The 20,864-nt window shown below is 48.2% G+C and overlaps 1 protein-coding gene and 1 long non-coding RNA gene across 8 annotated transcripts in view; one reads left to right on the top strand and one right to left on the bottom strand.

The window, feature by feature from the left end:
* Positions 1-7,388, bottom strand: part of LOC137232018 (uncharacterized) — a 33,969-nt gene extending 26,581 nt beyond the window's left edge. Inside the window, exons 1-2 of one of the 2 annotated variants that reach the window (XR_010946839.1) lie at positions 6,577-7,388; positions 5,328-5,479 (exon numbers count right to left, since the gene is read on the bottom strand). This is a non-coding gene — a long non-coding RNA (uncharacterized lncRNA). Of the gene's footprint in view, positions 1-5,327 lie in introns of both variants that reach the window. The other variant, XR_010946838.1, reaches the window with a different exon arrangement.
* Positions 7,389-7,433: 45 nt separating this feature from the next.
* Positions 7,434-20,864, top strand: part of DAAM2 (dishevelled associated activator of morphogenesis 2) — a 113,685-nt gene continuing 100,254 nt past the window's right edge. For 2 of the 6 annotated variants that reach the window (XR_010946837.1, XM_067753045.1), the window contains exon 1: positions 7,624-8,234. The gene's annotated coding sequence lies outside the window, so the exon portion shown is untranslated. Of the gene's footprint in view, positions 7,554-7,623; positions 8,235-12,631; positions 13,187-20,864 lie in introns of those variants that run through there. The other 4 variants (XM_067753048.1, XM_067753047.1, XM_067753046.1 and 1 more) reach the window with 3 other exon arrangements.

Raw genomic sequence — 20,864 nt, 5'->3', positions numbered from 1 at the left:
GTTCATAGATGTTATGTGAGAAATGGGTCCTGTGAGGAAATAACTTTGGGGAATACTGTACTGAGCTAAGTTCAGCAGATCTCTTTTGCTGTGGGCCTTCTCAGAACTTTCCATATGCTAATAGGCACTGTGCAGTTCCGAGGATGGGGGTAGAATATATAGTTTTTATCAAACTTATTTGATCATGAGGAACACTCCCTCTGCCTTTTTTGGCAAGCCATTTAAAGGGCTTAGCATTCCATAGAATGTATTTTGGAAATTGCATTTTGGCCTGGAATTGCAACTGGCCTGGAAGGTACCAGTGGAAAGGGAAGGTATTTTCTTATTCATCCAAAGACAGGCAGTGTACTATTGACCTTCACCTCATCCTAACCACAGTGATTCTGAAAGTTTCATGTGCTTTTACTTTTTTTTTTTTAACCTGCATGTAGCTGAGCTTTCTTTCCCTCCACTAGATTGAATTTCTTATTGATAGAAATCCCATCTAGTGCCACTTTGCATCACCAGGGCTTACCACAGTGCCTCAGACTTAGCAGGATGAGTGAATAAATAGCACTCAAGAAGGATTTCTTTGCTGCTGCTTCTGCTACTGTTTCTTTCTTTTAAAGAAAGTAAGAAAAAGTCCCTATACTAGAGTCCCAAACCACATATATGCATCAATCAGACAAGCCTATTGGGTGTTTTTGAAACTCCCCAGTGTCTGTAAATCTGTGCTTATGAATATTTGCAGGATTCAGGAGATGCGCACATGTCCTTGCTTTCTCCAAGGGCAACCAGGGTGGGTTTTCTCTTTCTTCATTTCTGTGTGTGTGATTGTATACACACACAGCTGAAGGGATGAGTTGCTGAGAACTTTCCAAAAGAAATGAATGGGATAAAACAGATTGCCAAGTTACTGAGTGGTAATTAAGAACAGATTCCTAACATCATCACTCTGCCATTTTTAAGATATTTTCCTTTAAAAGACAAAACCACCGAATGATGAAACGTGTCATGCTTCTCCTGATGTCCCTTAGTCTTCCAAAAATCCCTGCTCAGTTGCATACACACCTATACGCCAGCCCAAAGTCAAACAGACCCAAAGATTGTAAGCAGTCTCAAATTATTTTTCAATGGAGAAAAATGAGCGTGTGTGTGTGTGTGTGTGTGTGTGTGTTACCCATTTTCATTCCCAGTATAGGTCAGTTGGGAAGATTTCTTTCTCTCAAACATTTCAAAATACAATGTCACCTTGAAGCTGACTGGAGCATTTACCTCTGAGCATTATTTTTCAAAGGGTTTTGAGCTACTGAAAATGGGACCGTCATGGGAGTTTGTATGCAGCCCTGACTGCAAGGACTCTGGCTCCAGAAATAACATAAGCAGCTGTGGCTACTCGTGGGCATGGCCTTGGGGACCCTGGGCTCTGATCACACATTGTCTATGGGGGTCAGGAAGGAATTCCACCCCCTTTCTCACCCACTCAAGCACTCTGCACACTGTGTACCATAGCCCATCCCACATCTGGCCAGGTGTGGTGCCTTACTGGCCTCTGCCGGGGTGGGGGGGGGGGCACATACCGGATTAGACACACGCACAGCCTGCCTTGCCGTGGGGATGGAGGGCTGCCGCCACGATGTCCCAGGTTTGTGTGTCTTGTGGTTAAACACTTAGGATTTTGACGTAGGCAAGGCAGCAGAGCCGACCCTCAAAGCCGCTGCAAACAACCTGAGAAGGCTTCTCAGAAATGCAGTCCTGTGCCTCGGAAGGAGACAGCCTTTATGGGGGCAATTTTCCAATCGCTGCCTATTTGGTGTGGTCATGTCTGAGCCAGGGGAGGTTTCCTGGCAAACTCCAGGCAAAGATGTTTGCAGAGAGCTGGATGTCAGGAACCTAGTGAATTGTACATTAATGTTAAGTGCATTCTTGGTATTAACTAACAGAAGAGCTGTGTGTGTGGGGTTTTGGGGGGGAGATGGGAAAAGGCAAAGAGAGGAAGAGGCATGTAAGAATAATGGTCATCTGTAATTACAAACATTCTATAATTCAATCCTCACTCTGGCACCATGGGGTTGATCCTCCTATTATTCCATATTTTTTCAGAGAAGCTAAATGATGCTCTTACTAGCTGTAAGAGCTACAGCTGGGATTAGAAACCAGGCTTTTCTGATGCCATATTCTAACGCCTTTCTACAAACCTCCCACCATGATGAGAATCTAAAACATCTTCAAGCAGTTCATGTCCTATTGGCAGGTCCTTTCCAGGAAGAAACTGTGATACCTCTGACCTTCTTTCTTCAGTTGTAGCTTTAGAAGTTACTGTTGCTTAATGGAAGTCCAGGAGGCCTGTTCTAATCAATGGAGATTACATCCCTCAATATAGGTGAAAGAAGCAGGATGGGCCCATGATCAAAACACTTGATGTGTGATGTGTCCGTGCTGAACTGGGCCCAGTTTACAACAAGCTTCTTCTGCCCTCTAGGCATTACCAGCACCCTTGATACAAAGTTTGGTACTTCCCTGATCAGAGCCTGGGGTCAGCAGGTGGAATCTGACAGCCTCAGTGGTGGAATGAGAGAGACCTCACAATTCTTAGCGTTCCTCTTCCTCTCCAGTCTCAGAAGAACTCGTTGAAGTAGAGACTTTCAATCCATTTGCCTCATTTAACCTTGTCAACAATCCTTTGGGATGGAATGTTCTTCATCCCATGTTATTGCTGAGGAACTGTATTAGTCAAGGTTCTCCAGATAAATAGAACCAACAGGATGTGTGTGTGTGTGTGTGTGTGTGTGTGTGTGTGTGTGTGTGTGTGTGTGTGTGTGTGTGTGTATAAATAGACAGACAGATAGATTTTAAGGAATTGGCTCATGTAATTGTGGAGGCTTGATGAGCTCCAAATCTGACGTGGTAGGCTGGCAGGCTGGAGATCCAGAGAAGAGTTGAAGTTCAAGTCTGAAGGTTGTCTGCTGGCAGAATCCTGGAGGTCAGCCTTTGTTCTATTATGGCCTTCAACTGATTGAATGAGGCCTCCCCACATTATAGAGGTTCCCCAATTTAAATGTTTATCTCATCCAAAAAACACCCTCATGGAAATATCCAGAACAATGTTTGACCAAATATTTGGACGCTGTGGCCCAGCCAAGTTGACACATAAAATTAACCATCACAAACACGAAGCTTCAGAAAGTTACCTGCTATGCTGAGCTCACACAGCAGTGAGAGGCCAGGCTGGGGATTTAACCAGCGTCTCTGATTCTAACACCTGAGTTCTTTCACCATCTTCTTTAGCCCGTGTCAGTAAATTGGGGAAGGGCATCTGTTAATCATCACACTGATTGGATGGCTACTCACGGGATTCTCATTGATCCTTCACAAGGTTTTGGCTGAATGCTCCTGGGATCTGTGTGGTATAGACTAGGAGCTCTGGCCCTGAGAAGTGGGCAAGGAGGGACCTTTGTAAAGCCTACTTCTCCCACGAGTCAGCTGGGCCTCGGAGGTACATGGTTGGCTTTGGAAGCAGGGACAAGCTTGCTGAACTATTTGAGGATGCCTCTGGGAGCAGCTGGAATTTTCCAGATGAGCAGTGTGCTGCACAGAGCCTCACTGTGTGTTCAGGGAACATTCCCGGGATACGCAGGTGACTGACATGAAGAAAGATGGAGCCGCCCCCAACCCCTGGGGCAGTCTTGAGAACAGGAGATTACCACCCCCTACATTAGGGTTCTGTGTGTGATAGTGTTGGGGGTAGGGGCTCTTTCTTCATCTGAACCAGATGATCTTGGAAGGGGCCCTCCCACTTTACAGATTCTTCAGGGCTCACCAACCTCAAAAACAGCCTCTTAGCATGGAGAGCCACATATTTTATAAGCTTTACCTGTTCCTCTTCCCAACAGAACCCAAGTAAGCTCACCTGGGGAGGGATGGAGACACGCCCCCTCCCCCAGACCTGGAATATTCTTCCCCTGTTCCCATCATCGCCCACCACCTCTAAGTCTCTGGCCCTCTCTCGCCTCATCTTTAATACCTTTCTTTCTCTCACTTTGCCTGGAATAAGTTAACGAGGATATTCTAAAAGGAGTTAATTCGTAAAGGAGTTAACGAGGCTATTCTGTTTCTCATTGGGTGTGCCTCTTCATTTCTGTTGTGTCTGCTCCTGCTAACTTCCATTAATTCTGCTACATTTCCTTCTGACTGTGGACAAGTAGATTGGCCTGTGGGGTGATCTCCACGGGAGAATGATCACACCACAGCTCCTGATCCTAGAAATGAGTCAGTCACAAAGACCTCTTACGCTTTAGTCACTTTCCTGCATCTTTTTTACACTAATCATTAAAAATAGACACCATTTATCTACTACTTGCCATATGCTGGGCAATATAGACAAAAATAGTTGGAAAAGCAGGATTAAAGTTGAGAGGAAAATGGTGGTTGGAAAGTAGATTTGGGCGTAGAGACAATGGTTGACCTTCCCAGACAGTCGTGGAGCCTGCAGTAGGACTCAAAAGAAAGGAGGAAATCACAAGAGGAGAGTCGGTGATGGGCAAGAGAAGCTTGGTAGCTGATAGATCCCTGGGAAACATCCACATCCAGGTGGAAGAAGGGAGAGAAACTGCACAAGGGAAGTTATGCTGGGAAGATGTCCCTGAGAGAGGGGAGTGCTTCCAGAAAGGGGTGGTGTAAACATCTCAAAGGATGTGACAATGAAGAGTGACAAGACTGGATTCAACTAAAAGGCCATGTGACCTTAGAAAGAGCAACTTTCTAAGGGATTCAGGGCAGGATGTCAGAGTATAGCTGGAAGGTGAGAGGGATTCAGGGTGACGATGGACTGGACTTAATTCCCCAGGTGGACTGTGACACTTTCTAGTTCCAGAATTTACTTTCATCTCTTTCATCTTGGTTGAATTAAATAGAATTCATGCCAACTTAGGAATAATAAGGATTCTTTATTGGACTTTGTTGTTGGGTTATGGACGTTGTTGCAGAAAATACACAGAACTGGAGTCAGAAGAACTAGGTTAGGATCCAAGGGTCCCTTATTTTGTTGACTGTGTGATCTTGGGCAGGATATTTATCAAATCTGGCTTCTTTTCTTATTTAAAAAATGGAGGTTATAGTGATACTTCTCCAGATTGTGAGGTTCACAGGAGATATATGTGAATAGGCTTTGAAAACTATAAAGAATGATGTCAGCATAAGGTTAAAAAGAACTGTCGTGTAATGCTCAGGAATCGTCACAATATTATATTTTGGTGGATAGATGGGAGTATATCAGGTAAGATTATACTTGGCTGTAAAAAACACAAGACTCAACTATTATAACTTGAACACATAGGAGTTTTTCTCACCTGACAAGAAGTCAGAGGAAAGTTCAGCCACTTACGGATGTCATCTAGGGCCTCAGCTCCTTTTACGTTCCCGCTCCGCCATCCTGAAGTGAGTGGCTTTTTTTTCGAGGTTGCAAGATGGCTGCTGTACCTCCAGGCATCATATCTATGTCCTAAGAGAGAAGAAATGGGGGAAGGAGGAATAGCGAGTGTCAAAGGGGCATGCCATCTGAATCTGACTTTTTTTTTTTTTTTTTTTTTTTGCGGTATGCGGGCCTCTCACTGTTGTGGCCTCTCCCGTTGCGGAGCACAGGCTCCGGATGCGCAGGCTCAGCGGCCACAGCTCACGGGCCCAGCCGCTCCGCAGCATGTGGGATCTTCCCGGACCGGGGCACGAACCCGTGTCCCCTGCATCGGCAGGCGGACTCTCAACCACTGCGCCACCAAGGAAGCCCCTGAATCTGACTTTTTCTTAAAGAGTCTTTGTGGAAGCTGACCTCTGCCTTCTGCATGCCAACCTCACTGTCCAGAACTGGGTTTCATAGCCATCTCTAGCTACAAGGGAGTCCGGGATGGTGAATATTGGAGGCTTCCAGTTTCTTTAGCTGAGGAAGGCAAGGGAGAAGGGGCTTGTCAATGGCTTTTGGAAGCCAATGTTCAGTGTCCACCACAGAGCAGAGCTCACCCTGCCAATGGAACTTTGATGTGAGGAAGGGGATGGAGGGATGTGGCAGTGGGTATGATGCTCAGGAGGGCAACTTGACAGTGACCAAACAGCAGGGCTCTGGGCCCTCTGTGGCTTGGACCAAAACATCTTAGCTGTCTCCCACCGAGAGGCCCAGCCCCAAGGCTTGGCTCTTTTTGGCAATCAGCCCTAACCAACTGCCACCAAAGGGGTAAACGCATTCCAAGTCCTCGAGTCTCTGCTGCACTGTAACGTGGTTAGAACCACACCCCCACCTGGGCTAACAGGAAGCTCACTGGAGTTGTGTTGTTTTCGTGATGATTTGTGGTTATCCGTGCTCATTCTCCTTAATGGGGAGTTGAAGACCTACACACTTACGTTATCCAACTGTACAAGCAATTTGCATCCCCTGCGTGTCATTTTTCAGTTCATTCTCCAGTCTTTGGGAACCATGTAGGATAAGGCATTACACTCTCTTTCTCTCCACTCTTCAAAGATGGCCTTTAAACCAAGCCATTTCCCTAAACCCCTTCAGCTAGATGGAGAAACAGACGACCATTAGAATCCAGACCTAGAAAACTCTACCTGGGTCAACACCCAGCATGGGCACCATCCGCTTGCTCACTCCTGGGAGCGTGGGGGAAACAGAGAAGATCCAGACTCACCCTGAGGATGGTGTCCGTCATGGAGGAGACAGTTGTTCTTAACTAAGGCAATTTCCAGTCCAGACCAGCAGATGGATCACAACCACATTTAAGAAAAAAAAAGCAATTTAAAAAGTATGAATAAGAGCTATTGTAAACGGCTCAAACTCTGTACGTAAGCAATGAAGTAAGATGAACTCACTGGTACTGAGTTGGAAAAGCTGTACAGAGGCAGGGAGTGTGGAAAATAATTTAATAAAAAGAAACTTTTTTTTCACGCACCCACTCCCAAAGAAGAAATGGAAAAGTTGTTAGGGTGTGGACCAGGGCTTCTAATTAGCTGCTCTGTTATCCCCTTTCTTGCCCTAGCACCTTCCTGGCACTTAGTGTCCCCTGAAGGTACTGGGTCGAAGGAGAAGTCTCCCCACCCACCCCCAGCACCTGACCTCCCAGCCGGCTCAGACCAGGGGAGGAGTGAGGAGCAACCCACCCACGTCCTAGGTCACCACTTCTGCCTCCTTGACCCTTACATGTTTGCAAAACAGAGGGAGCCCTGAGAAGGCTCCTCGCCAGCGTTGGAAACAGCTACCCTCATTGTCTGCCTCGCCCTGCCGGCTGCGCTCTCCCTTCCTCCCTCCCCTGCTCTCTGTCTGAAAGTGTGAAAATTACAAATCCCAAGGAACTGCAATCAGAACTCTACCTAGGGAAAATTCAGAGTATCCTTGCCATAAATATCCCGCTCCAAGACGCCTGACGTCAGAGCGGGGCGGGCGGGCGCGGGGCCGGCCCAGGGGGAGCGGCGAGGTTTCGGTCGGAAGACTGCGAACTCAGTTCAGCGCGGAGCCGGCGCGGCGGGCGGCGGGCGCGCAGCCGGGCGCGGGGCTGCGGGAGCGGCGGACGCGCCATGGGCGCCCCGCGGTAAGTGCGGCCGTCCGGCTCTCCTCCCTGCTTCGCGTCCGGGGGCGGGGAGACCGCGGGAGACTTTCCAGGGCACTCCCCCACTTCTCTCCCCCTCTACTTTCTTTCCAACGCTGCAAGGGGATTGGAAAGGCAGCGGCTCCACGGGCTGCCTGTTTTGTTTCTCCAAAGTGCTTGCGGGAGCCGCCGAGGATACTTGAGTGGGGCTCCCCGGGCCTGCGTGCGTGTCTGCGCCGATGGGTGTGATTTGCGTGTCTGTCTGGATGGGCACATCTGGACACAGGAAATGTCTTTGGAAAACTTAAAAAAAAAAGTTTGTGGCTTTGAAATCTGATTCCTTGTTGTCACAAGTGGACGGACATAGCCGGTGCCCCCCAAACGGACAACTTTTTGGTGGCGGCTTTTCCCGGTTCCTTCGGGTGATTTAACTCTTTAAAGCCCCCGGCTCCCGCTTGCAAGCCTGGCTCCTGGCCAGCAGGCTGGGCAGAGGGAGCGAGGAGGTTCTTGCTCTCAGAAGCAGTGGGACTTGGGAGAGGGAAGGAGCATCCCAGGAAAGGGCTCCTGAGTGGGGAATCCCAGCACCTGCGACTGCTGCCCATCCATCCGCCTGCTGTGGCCCTGACAGCGCCAGGCACTGCAGCTTTGACTTAACCGCGAAGGAAGGATCTGGTCTGGAGACAGGTAATTGCAAAGGGAAGGAGGAGGAGGTGGTGGCCAGGACCGAGGCTCCGTGTCCAGCCCTGCCGGAGAGCGGAATGGACGTGTCTGCCACATGTGCCCACGGTGGGGGCCGTTGAGGGTTTTCTGGGAGCGCCCTGGTGCCCCAAACAAGATGCAAGCTCGTAACATAAAGAAACATGTCTGAGCTGTGGGGTGGAGGAAGGGGAGTGGTGGGGGAGAGGGAGAGAGATTTTTATCAAAATTGAACACAGATTTTTGAGGTCTGGGCTTGATTTAACTCTTCTCTCTCTGCCTTGGCCACTTTTCCACAGTCCTGTGGTGGATTTGCAAAGTTCCTGGGAAGGTGGGAAGGAAAAAACAAAAAAAAAAATCACACCTCTCCAGGAAAGAGGCCCTGGAGATTTTCCTTCAAGCCTACGAGGGAAAGAGAGCAACTTCCCATCTTTAAATAGTTTCAAGTTTTGAGTTGCTCCCCGCCTTTCCGAGTTTGGTGTCAGTTTCTTGGATTTCTCTGAAAAGTTGGCAGAAGGAGGGAATGGATTTCCCCTAGGTCGTAGAGGGGGAATTGTGCCCTACTGAGTGTAGGCGGACGCGGGGCTGTATGGATCCAGCAGCCCTGGGTTGCCCAGTGCACGCACTGGATGTCAGTAGTTGTTCCACAAAGAGAGCCCTTTCAGCTTCATCCCGCGTCTCTGGTTTTGTATTTTGCAGCAGAACCAACCTACAATGTTTGGGTTGGGGGAAGATTACTGGACTCTCCCTGTGTCCTAGAAGAAAGGAGAGAATAACAATAGAGGGACAGGGAGGAAATCTGGATACAGAAAGGACCCACAGGAAGTTGAAGATTTGGGAAGGATTTTAGAAATTATACAAATTGACCCCTAGGGAAGAGCTATAAAAGACTGAGCAGACAGCAATGTCAGCTATAGACTCCTTTAACTTCAGGAGTATGTCTTCAACTTGAGTGCAGAGAAGAAGAAGGAGATCGCGCTAAGGGCCGTGTAAACAAAAGTGCGTGTGCATGGGTAGTGGGTTACCCGCGAGATGCACGTGTAGGCGCTTGTTTCTGTATTGGTGACTGCGTGGGGGTGGTCGTGGCCTCAGGCCTGGAAGTGTAAACGGCCATTTCTCAGTTGCTCTGGGAGCTGCATCGACCCCCATCTCTCCCTTTTTTTAAAAACAACAACAACAACTGTGCTGTGATTGTCGTGTTCCCTGGTAGTTGCACGCTGCGGCTCCTAACTCCTAGCTGAGTTTACAGAGCTTTTCGTCCAGACCCTCCGATGCGGAGGGAATACTCGTGCCCCCATCAGGACAAAAAGAGGAGAGAAACTTCTCCTGGGCCTTAGAACTGAGAAGAGAGTCAGGAGTTCAGGAAGGGGGAGGGTGTGAGGGGGGTGACCAGTAGAAAGGCCGGTGGAGGTGGAGGTTTTTAGTTTTGGTGAGTGTAGGGGAGGTTGAAAGACGACTGCTTTCTGTGGGAAAATGTCCCCTCCCCAGTCTTCTTTCCCAACCCCCTGTCCCCAAAGTGTTTTGACACAAAACAGGTTAAACTTTTGCCATTACTGAAGAGCCCTGGATCCAGAGGTAAAGAAGAGGGTGGGGCGAAGCATAGGCGGTCAGGAGGGTGCAAAGATCGTCAGTAGGCCCAGGCTGGCGTCTTTCTTACAGTGCAGCTGATGGAAGTAATGATTTAAATATTCCCACTCATTCCCACCATTTGCAGATAGAAGGCTGAGTACCCAGGGGTGGAGGGGACCCATCTGGGAATCTAGGGTGGTCACTTGTCCCAGCACAGGACGCCTCGGGGACAGCTGAGGGTGAGATCTGGGCTCTCAACTCTTTCATCACCCTCTCTGGAGGGTCAGTGGAATCCTGACCCTTTTGAGTTTGCTCCGGGGAACATTTCACCAACTTCAGACCAGGGACGGATTCTCAGGCCGCTGACTCTTGGGCTGATATGGAAGCCTGCTCACTGGCCCTTCTATCAGCTCAAGCTTCTGGCCCACGCTTGGGTCATCTCTGAGATCAGAATGCGTAGGGTGCACTCTCAGGCTCTCCAGAAGGTCCAAGGGGCAGAGGCACCTGACAGAAAGAACCACTTGGGGGATGTCCTTGGCTTTGACAGCAGTTGACCCTCTGAACATCCACAGCCAGAGTCTGTGTTCAGGGACTCTGTGTCCTTCAGCTCTGGTTTTCAAATGCAGCCTGGACCACAGGAAGAGCACAGACATCAGAGCAGTCTGCCCCGGGAGAGAGCTAGTAACCTGGGATACGTTACTTATTCTGTCTGAGCTTAAGCCGCAGTTGATATTTACCTCACGAGGTTGTCACACACATGATATTTATGCAAAGGGACTAAAACAGAGCTAGGAATGTCGTAGACCCTTCATAAAGGGAATCCCATAATTTTATTTTCCAGTTTTTTAGCCATCAGGAGCCCGTGTGGTTTGGAAAGGACCTCTTGCCAGATCTGGCTACGTATTTTCCATTATTGAAGGCCGTTGGGTGGAGTTTCTAGGGCTCAGGTCACCCTTACTTCCTCCCTCTAGAAACATCGGCTAGTGGGGATTATCCGGGAGCGTGGCCGGTTCGTTAACCTGAGGGGCGGGAGAGGGCACGAGGCATCCTGGATATCTGGTCTGGAAACCACTCCTGTGTTTGAGCTCTTGGGAGGGAAGAGGGCAGCAGAGCCAGTTATATGTGTGTGGCTGGGGGCAGTGGGTGGGAAGGTGGGAGGGGGACAGGAAGATCAAGGACCAATGGAGTCTTGAAGGACAGGCCCGAGGTCAGAGGAAGTCACTGCTCCTCAAGCGTGCTCAGGTCAGAGTGAGAGGGGAGAATCTGATGGGTTGTAAAACTGGAAGCTTTCGCCATCTGTAAACATCTTGGTGGGCAGGGGCTGGGGAGGCTGCCCTCTCCCACATCGACACGCTGTCTGGTGGTGTGGCGTGGCTGGTCCAAAGGACAGAAAGAGCATCTGATGTGGAGAGAGCAGCTGCAGGTTCTCTTGGCCCATCTCAGAGCTTCTAAGTTATCCTTCAAGTTGACATTTAAGACTTTGAAGATCGCATTTGTTTCTGCTTTGTCCAAACTCTCTCTTTAACCGTGGCCTGGGATGACTTTGCAGCTTTTAAGAGGCTCAGCCAGTGGCCAGCTTCTCTTGAGATGGCCCAGATTGGGGGTCGGTGAATTCCTCACTCCTGGCACCATCTGTTTCTCCAGACTCACTCCTCACATTTTTTCTGGTTTGTTTGTTTTCTTGTTTCATTATGAGGTTTTAAAACTGCACCATCCAAATGCTGTGCAGTGAGGAAATGCCTTTTCTTTCGACCCATGGTCGATCATCACGCTAGTGCTGGGTGAGACTTGTCAGACTATGGGCATTAGCAGGTGTGTGGAGTTCTTTCTGGGCCTCCCCCTCAAAAGAAAAGAAAAGAAAAGAAAGAAACCTGGGAAAAAGAAACTCAAGGGAGTTCGGTAGCTCTTTGAATCCTGGCTGAAGAGGAGCTAAATTATTTGTAGGATGCCCCACGGGTCTGTGCAAAGAGCTTCAGAATCAACAAGACCCAGGTTTGAGTTCCGGAACCGTCGGGTCACAAGCTGTTCAGCCTCTGAGTCTTCTTCATCTGTCAGATGAGAACGAGAGGTGTTCTCACATCCCAGGGTTGTTCTGAAGATGAAATGGAATAATATATGGGAAGAACCTAGCACACTGATCAGTGCTCAACAAAATGGTAATGTCCTTCCCTTTTTAGTTCTAAGCCCATGAAAGTACATGGGTTTGGACATTTGTCCATGAGTCAGAGTAAATAAGCCACTTATTCAAGGCTTCACAACAGTGCTTAAAGCTCAGCTATCCCTGCCTGGAGATGGAGACCTTCACTATAAAAGTGGGGCACGGATCTGCGCTCCCCATGCCAGACAAATGGCAGTCCTATGCGATGCTCTACTAGAACAAAGGAAAGACCACCAGGTCACTTACCCATAAACCTGGGCTGTTAGTGAGCTACGCATAGAGCTTGCTTTAGAAATCCCAAACACTGTCTTGGTCCAAAGAATTGAGGTCAAAACAGAGGAGGGAAACCACTGAGGTAGGACCCAGCATTAAAACTGAAAAATAATGGCACGATGACAATAATACCTGACCTTTGTATAGCAGCCTGCAGGTTGAAAAGCACGTGGCCTCATTTCATCCTCATAACAATCCTATGAGATGCGTGTTATCCACATTTTACAGCTCAAACCGGGGGCTTAAAAGACTTACCCTCCCAGGGAGATCAGCTCGGTGCTTTGTGACCACCTAGAGGGGTGGGATAGGGAGGGTGGGAGGGAGACGCAAGAGGGAGGGGAGATGGGGATATATGTATAGGTATAGCTGATTCACTTTGCTATACAGCAGAAACTAACACCACATTGTAAAGCAATTATACTCCAATAAAGATGTTAAAAAAAATCTTCACCTTTCAAAAATAAAAAAAAAAGACTTCCCCTATTTCACACAGTAAGTGGAAGAAACAGGAGGTAAGCAGCTACCCAAGCAGTGTCTCAACCCCTCACCTGGGAAGCTTGTAAAATTATCAGTACCTGGACCCCCACCCCCACCCCAGGCCAATTAAATTAGAATCTCTAGGGCTGGGGGCCCAGGCACTGATTGTTCTACAAGTGCCCCAGGTGATGTGAAGGGTAAGTTGAGAGCCACGGTCTAAGGGAATCGTGAAGAGGACCAAGGTGAGGAAGCAGGGTATCGAGCACAGGTGAAACAAACAACCAAATCATTGCTAGGATTTAAGCTCCATGAGGGTGGAGACTTGCGTGGTTCTCTCTCTACCCAGAACGTGCTGGGCGTAGTAAGGTAGACACTCGGTGAACGCTGGCTGAATGAATGAACAAACCACTCTAGATGGGGAGCCGACAATTTCGCAGCCAAGTCCAGCCTGTCGCCTTGTCATGTAAGTAAATAAGCCTTGTATGTTATTGGCATGTAGCCATGGCGTTTCTTTGTGTGTTGTCCATGGCTGCTTTCGTGTGAAAAGGGTGGAGTTGAGTGTTGAAACAGAGGCTGTGTAGTTCACAGAGCTGAAAATATTTACTGTCTGGCCCTTTAACAGCAAAAGTTTGATGACTCCTGCCCTGGTTCTCAGAGTGACCAGAGCAAGGGTAGCGTACGGAGGACTGTTACAGCCTGGGGGTCAAGCATACGGATTCCAGAATCCGACAGACGTGTGTTTGAACCCTGTCTCTGCCGCTTACCTGTTGTAAGACCTTGCATATTATTTCACCTCTCTGAGCCTCAGTTTTCTCATCTGAAAAATGGGGAGGATAATAAGTAATACCGACCTCAGGATGGTTGCGAAGATTGCCAGCCCCTGGCCTAGAGTAAGCATTCAACAGACGGTAGCTAACCCACCTGTGATGGCTGTGGTTGTAGTTCCTGGCAACTACCCAGTCTGAAGGAAAACTAAAGTCAGAATCGAATCTAAATCTGGTGTCACGAACAGAATGAAGGATGCGGCAGGAAAAATAATCAGTCGGTAAGTTGGTGGGAGGGAGAAGGATTGACGTGAGGCTTTCGAGGTAAAGGGGGTCTTTTTAAGACGACACAGGTCAGGCCCCCCGACGTGTGAGTGAGGTGCTGTTTGGCTGACAGCTGTGTCAGCCAGTGACGCCCAGCATCCCTCAAGGGTTAACTTAGGCTTTATTGCACTGAGTCTAGTCACAAGCATGTCCCACCTCTATGCCCTTGTTTGTAGTTCGTTCTACGTGAAAGGCCCTCCCCCAGTCCTCATATTCCTGGGCTACTTGTCCTGCCAGGCTTGCTCAGGGGGCCCCTTTGCTCCCAAGCTCCCTTAGCAAGCCTCCCCGCCCCCCCCAGTCACCCCTCCTCCTCCCTCCCACAAACTTAAACTGCAGCTCTGACGTAACATCTAACGCGCTGCGTCACAGTCAAGGCAGGATGGAGTCTCTGTCTTCTGAACGTTTGGAGCGCATTAAAGCCAAATTGCATTGTAGAAGCCACACCTGGTAGCCAAACAGTGTCCATTAAACCCTTGGTTCAACTCAGTGACAGCTGAGTTAACTCTTGGGGAATCCATCTGGGACTTGCCCAGGAGCAAATCCCCATAGCCAGCCAGATAGAGAAGAGCGGTCCAGTTTATAGACTCCATGGGTCCTTTGTGTCCTCATCCCTCTGCGCTACGGTGGCTCCTGCCCTCTGGAACACCTCTCCTAAGGAGTAGCCAGGGACAGGGAAAGAGGGAAGAAACGTAAAACCGACTCTTTGACTTCTTGTCAGCAGATGTGGTGAGCAGTTGGGTTTTGGCTTCTCTGGGCTTTTCATGTCTATGTGCCAAAATAATTGCGAGTTGGCTTGGTGTGGTCAGCTTTCATTAGCACGGTAACAGAGCGAGGCATGGTCACAGATAATAGCAAACAGCAGATAATTCACAGCATTTCCATCCAGATACATAATTCAGTGTTGTATAATTTTTATGGATTTTAGTGGCAGATTTATGTTGGTGGCAAATATATATTATATATGGAATAATATTAAAATTGTTATTTTCTAATGATTAAGGAGAAGGCAGAGAAGAATCTCAGCCTTAAATTACATATTCCCTTTGAGCAATCCCAGACGGACAATTAGGAACTGATTTCTAAAGGGGAGGGAAGAGAGGGAATGAAATAGTATTTTTATAGAGCTCCCCGCTATGCACATGGCACTGTGTCGATAATTTTTAAAAATAATTTTTAAAAATGTATTCTTTATTTGATTTTTCAAAATTATAATAGTAATTCTCGCTTGCTTAAACACATGAATCAATATCATGCAGAGATACAGAAAGACAAGTGGAAAACGAATAGCATCTCCACACCCTGGGAATTAATGTTTAGAGTCTAGAGTTAATCATTCCCTATCTTTTCCTTTGTTCATACAAATACTACAGGTGTGTATACATGTATGGTGGAGTCTTGTCTGAGTGTTTTTCACCGAGATGGACTCTGTGTATATTACTCTGCAGTATACTTCTCTTCCCTTTGACCATTTATCAAGGTTGTCCCTACGATGGATGGAACTCTATTTTTTTCTGATTTCTTTATGCCTAGACACACACAGCTCTATGTATCAGTATTTGAGGTCATGCCATTCTTGTAGCGAGGTTCAATTTTTTTTTATCAGTCAGTTGTTAAACGTGGTTTCATCCTGGGTGATCACCGGTTTGGGTCCCTGAGTCTGACATACCAAGCATCCGTCACCCAGGAGAGCTGAGTGGTGGATGTACCTAGTCTGTGACCATCCTGGCTGTGGCTGCATGCTGTGTGTGGCCCTTGTTGTCCCCTAGGGAAGCTGTTGAGCGTCAGGCCCTGTGGCTGCCCCCTCCTTCTCATCTGATTCAGTCTTCCCTCCTTGGGTCTCCTCAGTCGCTGCCTATGTAGGAAGAGCAGCAGGAAACACCAAAGATGCATACGTTGGACTGGAGAACAGTGTTGATGGAGCAAGTCAGGCAGTGCGGGGTAGTGGTCGGGTGTGTGGACCCTGCGCTCAGATCAGCGCACTGCACCCCCCGACCCCGCAGGACTGAGTCCCAGCGGCAGGCAGTGCTGGCAGTGGCCAGCCCTCTTTGGAATTGCCTTCGCCGAAGAGAACCGCCCCAGCGGCAGTCTCTCTACAGGGTCACCTGCATTCAGTGACCAGTGGGGCCCCTCTGCCCCAATGTGGGGAAATTCTAAAGGGCATCCCAGCTTCAGGGCTCCCCAGGGGGCCGGCTGAGGCCTTCCCTGAGGCCCTCTGGCAGCTGTACTTCTCCCTCTGCCCAGTGCTACCTCCTACCCGAACCTCCCACCCATGAGCGACTGATTCCAAGAACCCTTCCTACCTGCCCAAGAAGTTTTACTTATTTTCCGTGAAATTGTTTTGGAAGAATCCGTTGTTTTCCAGATACTTGGTGGTGGCTGTGTCAGAATATGAAAAAGTGCGTTTTTTCCTTGTGCTCTATTTTGTGTGTTTTCTAGGTGCGATCCCGCTGAGTTCTCTACAGATAGAGTTGTTCCTAACTGGGAAGGCTGAACAGATATTTTGATTTTATTGCCAAATTTGTATTTGCCCCTGCTCCCTCCCCCAACCCCCCAATGCCAGGCTGAGAGGTGTGGGCGTATCAGGGTTGGAAGCGTGACCAGATGGCTTTGTTGGCATCCTGCCTGGAGACGGGCTGGACAAGTTGCCCTTTGGGAATTCCTCTCTATCTTACCAGTGCTTCTGCTATATAGAGGGGGTGGTCTCAGGGGGCTCTTCTGGCCCACTGGGAGCCACCTTCCTGCCTGTATAGGTATTCACATCATGCCTGCCTGGGCCTCTGTCAGATCTGATTCGTCCTTACGGGGCTGTTTGTTTCTTACTGCTTTGTCCCAAGCAAGGGAGGTCTTTGGTGCTGTGTACTGAACATTCCACCTTCCGGATTCTGTACACTGATCGGCTGCCTGAGTGCCAAAGCAAAGCTTGCCCGCATGATGGATTCCCGATGGGCCAGACTTGGGGACACAGACGCACAGCTGACGTCTGACCCCGTTCCTGGGCATCAGTGTCAACACTCCCTCCCTCCCTTCCTCTCAGACACCACAGCCCCCAGCCTCAAGTTCCCCTGATCAGGCAGCGAGGGAAGGGAGTGATTCCAGGTCAGTGGGAAGATCCCTCAGTATCTCCACAGTGCCAGAGGCAGCTTTGAAGTTCATCTGAAGCAAATTCAGAGTTTCTGTGGACTTTGGGCAGTGGACTTTGGGCAGTAGAAAGGCCAAGCCATTTTAACTCTTCTTTTCCTTTTTTTTTTTTTTTTTAAATCTCCATCAATATATTTATCAGTCTGTTCCCTATCATGTGACATTGGGCTGGCAGCTGCCCAGAGAGAGCTAGGAATTGCCTCTGCCTTTCTGAGACACTCAGTTGATAATTTACCATTACCACTGCCCTGAACAGAGGTGATGTTATTGATGTCTGTGGGCTGCCTACATGGAAGCTGGGACTTATAGCTGATAAACAGACCAGACTTCTGAGTAGAAAGCTGTGGGTCGGAGCGTAGGCACTGGCTTCAGATTCTGGCTCCACTACATGTTAGCGGTGTGGCCTTGCGTGAGTTACTTCATCTCTCTGTGCCTTCATTTCCTTATCTGTAAAATGGCTTGTTATGAAGATAAAGTGAATGCATGATTTGGTAAAAAGAAAAAAATAGTACTTGAAACCATGGCTGTCGCATAGTAAGTACTAGGAAGTGTTAGTGATGATGATGATGGAGATGATGATGGAGAACAGGGACCCAGCCTCATGAGCTCTGTTGGCCCTGCATCCTGCACGATGCTTGGCCCAGAGCTGGGGCCCGATGAGCGTTTATCAAGTAAAACATGCCACTGCCTTTTTCCAGGTGTCTACTGCCTGCTTAGTCTGCTCAACTCTCTACCAAAAAAATATGTTTTACATTTAGAATGTTTATTTCATTTAAAATTTTTATTGAAGTTCGACATGATTCAGAAAATACAGCTTATAAGTATATAGCTCAATGGGTTTTCACACCTGTTTAACCAGCATCTAGATCAAGAAACACAACATTCCAAAGCTCCCACCTCCCCCATCCCGAGAAGTCCCTTGTGTCCCCTTCCGGTGACTCCCCTTCCATAATCCTAACTTCTAACAGTGAAGATTACTTTTGCCTGTTCTTGAACTTCAAGTAAGTGGAATCGTACAGCGTGTACTCATTTATGTGTGTCTCCTTTTGCCTGGCATGACGTGTCGATGACTCCTTCCCATTGTTGTGTAGTATTCCATTATGGGACTATCTACACTTTATCCACTCTTCAGCTGGTGAGCATTTGGGTGGTTTCCAGGTTTGGGGCTGTTGTGAATAGGCCTTGCTGTGAACACTCGTGCACTTGTTCACGGGTAAAGAGAGGAATGCTTCTCTGTTGCTGTGCTCCTGGAAGTGGAACAGCTGGAACCTAGGGAATGCATGTGTTCAGCTTTGGGAGATATTGCCAAACAGCTTTATAGAGTGGCTGTACCATGTTTTCCACTTTCTGTAAAGACGAAGAAGGCGTTCTAACTTGGTAGTGTAGGGGCTTGAGGCCTGGTAATATCCTGGGCTTCCTGAAATGTACATATCCTCCAAACTCTTGGTATCTGAGAGCTCACATGTTCTAGAAATCCTCGGGGTGGGGTGGGGTGGGGGTAGGCATATCCTTTTTACCAGGCACTGTACTAGGTGTTTCACTTATACTCCTTCACCAAATCCTCGTAACCATCCCATGAGCTGAGATTGGTGTTATTAATCCCTCATACAGATGAGGAAACAGGCTCAGAGCAATTGAGTGAGATACCTAAGATCCTACAGGAAGAAACTGTCAGAGGATGTAAAACAGGTGTACCTGCATCTAAAGCCATTTTAGGATCTGACGGTGAATGATTTTGGCTTTGGTGCTGACACCGGAGAGAAACACAGACCCTCTAGAACCTGTACCAGCTGTGGGTGGTGGCTATGAGAAGACGTTCTGTGAGATGGAGCAGAAATAAGGCAACTCAATGACCTTGGGAGGTCAAATTGTTTTCTTGCCCAGGGACAGCTGGAGAAAGTCATAACTTTCCTGGAATGCGAGGGCGACCATGTCATTTGCTGCAGCACTCTTTCAAGAGCGAAAGGGCACTAACTGGATAGGACGCTGGGAAGCAGGCGTGAATTGGGACTGTCCCAGCTTTGCTCACCCCCCTGGAAGTCTGAGCGGGCATCCCTCTCCTGGTCAGTGGGCTGTACAGGTTCTTTTTAACCCTTTCAGAACACTGTCTCTCTGGACTCTGCCCTCATGTGACGTACTTCTAGTCTCTGTTTATCTTAAAAATGAGTCTGGTTTTCTTCTTCCCCTCTACACAACATTCCCCACTCAGATGGGGCTCTGACAAGGTGAGCTTCCTTTAACAGATCCTGTTACCACTGAGATGCATTTGCCAACGGACTAGAAGCTTCTAGAAGTCTAGGGCTGTGCCGTAGTCACTGTGGTATCTGTGGCACTTAGCCGGGTGACAGACACAGAGTTAGCACTCCAGGAATATTTGACTGTGACATTTATCCATGTGCTTGTTCGTTCATTCATTCATCGTTCATAAAACCAGAGCTTAGTTTAGATTCTATCCTCTTTTTTTGATCTGACGCCTATTCCACTGGTCCAGAAAGAAAAGTCAGTTGTGCGTGCGTGTGTGTGTGTGTGTGTGCGTGCGTGCACACAAAGGACAAAGAATAAAAGGGATCAACTTAATGAGTAGCAAACGCATCATGGAATTCGATGTCAGGATCTAGCTTTGAATTTCAGCCATCCACTAACGAGCTGCACTGGCTTAGATAAGCGATGTAGCAATTTAGCATTTCTGAGCCTCGGTTTCAGCCATGTGTGCAGTGGGAACGACAGTAATGCCCGGGGTAGAGGAGTGAAGTAAATCTATGACGCAGGGTATAGGGAACGTGCTCAGTACGCTGTGAAGTGCTGTATAATTCCTAGTTGTTAGTGGTTGTGGTGGTTCAACAGCTATTTGAGAAGCACCAGTGGGAGGCGCTGTGTGCTGAGGCAGGTCCTGTGGAGCGCATCCCCCATGAGCAAAATCTACACCCCCTCCAGGGTCTCCGGTCTCTCGGTGAGGCATCAGCGCGTACGTGGCAACCCCACGTGGCTGGGAGCTTTTATTAATAAATGAGGAAGGAATCAGCAAATTCTTCAAGGTCTTAGGGATTTGATGTGGGTGTCAGAGATAAGGATGCAAAGGATAATTAATTTCTCATTAAGCCCACAGCTGCATTTTCACCAGAGCGACAGCAAGAAGCATTTAAGCGCTTATGTGTGTCCTGCAGTGTCTTTGGTATAGTGTGGTGGCTTCTTGTGCAGATTTCTGGGGTCAAACTGCTGGGATGCATGTTCAGATTCCACCCTTTATTAGAATGGTAGCCTTGGGCAGGTATTTATCCTCCCTGAGATTCAGTTTCCTCATCTGTAAAATGGTAATAGTAATAGTTCCTACCTCCAAATGAGGACAGAAGTAAGAGTTGTAAAGTACTTAGCGCAGTGCCTAGAGCACAGTATGTACTCCATAAACCTGTGTTATCATTGGCCAAATAATTTGTTTTCCATGGAATACGAGGTACTGTATGGTGCTGATGCAATACATAGAGAAAGGAAGATTGTTTTGCGATGGGAGATGATGTCAGGGAAGGCTTCGTGGAAAAGAGGCATCCCCAAGGTTGGCTTCTTTTACACCCGGAGCAACAAGGCAAAAAGTTTATGTCCATGATTACTCTGTTCTTAAAGCTCAGAGAAGAAGATTGAGCGTGGAAGAAATTCCTTTCCTTAAGACACATAAGTTGAATGCTTACTGGAACTTTGAAGTTGAATACCGTGTGTTCCCTGCCCTCATGCACTTCCAAACTTGTTCATCCATCCTTGTGCCAGGGACAGGGGATATTAAGATGAGTCCTCCAAATACTAACGGTGTTGTCGAGGAAGGATCTAAAAGTGAAGAATACCATCCCGTGTCATCAGTGCCGTGAGTGGGAGATGCTCAAAGTTGAGAAACTTAGATTCCATTTAAGAGTGTTTGGGAATGTG

The sequence above is a fragment of the Pseudorca crassidens genome, chromosome 10 (assembly GCF_039906515.1).
Source record: "Pseudorca crassidens isolate mPseCra1 chromosome 10, mPseCra1.hap1, whole genome shotgun sequence".
NCBI classification, from domain to species: domain Eukaryota; kingdom Metazoa; phylum Chordata; class Mammalia; order Artiodactyla; family Delphinidae; genus Pseudorca; species Pseudorca crassidens.
The sequence above is the reverse complement of the archived record's forward strand: the minus strand, read 5'-3'. Positions and strand labels throughout refer to the sequence as shown.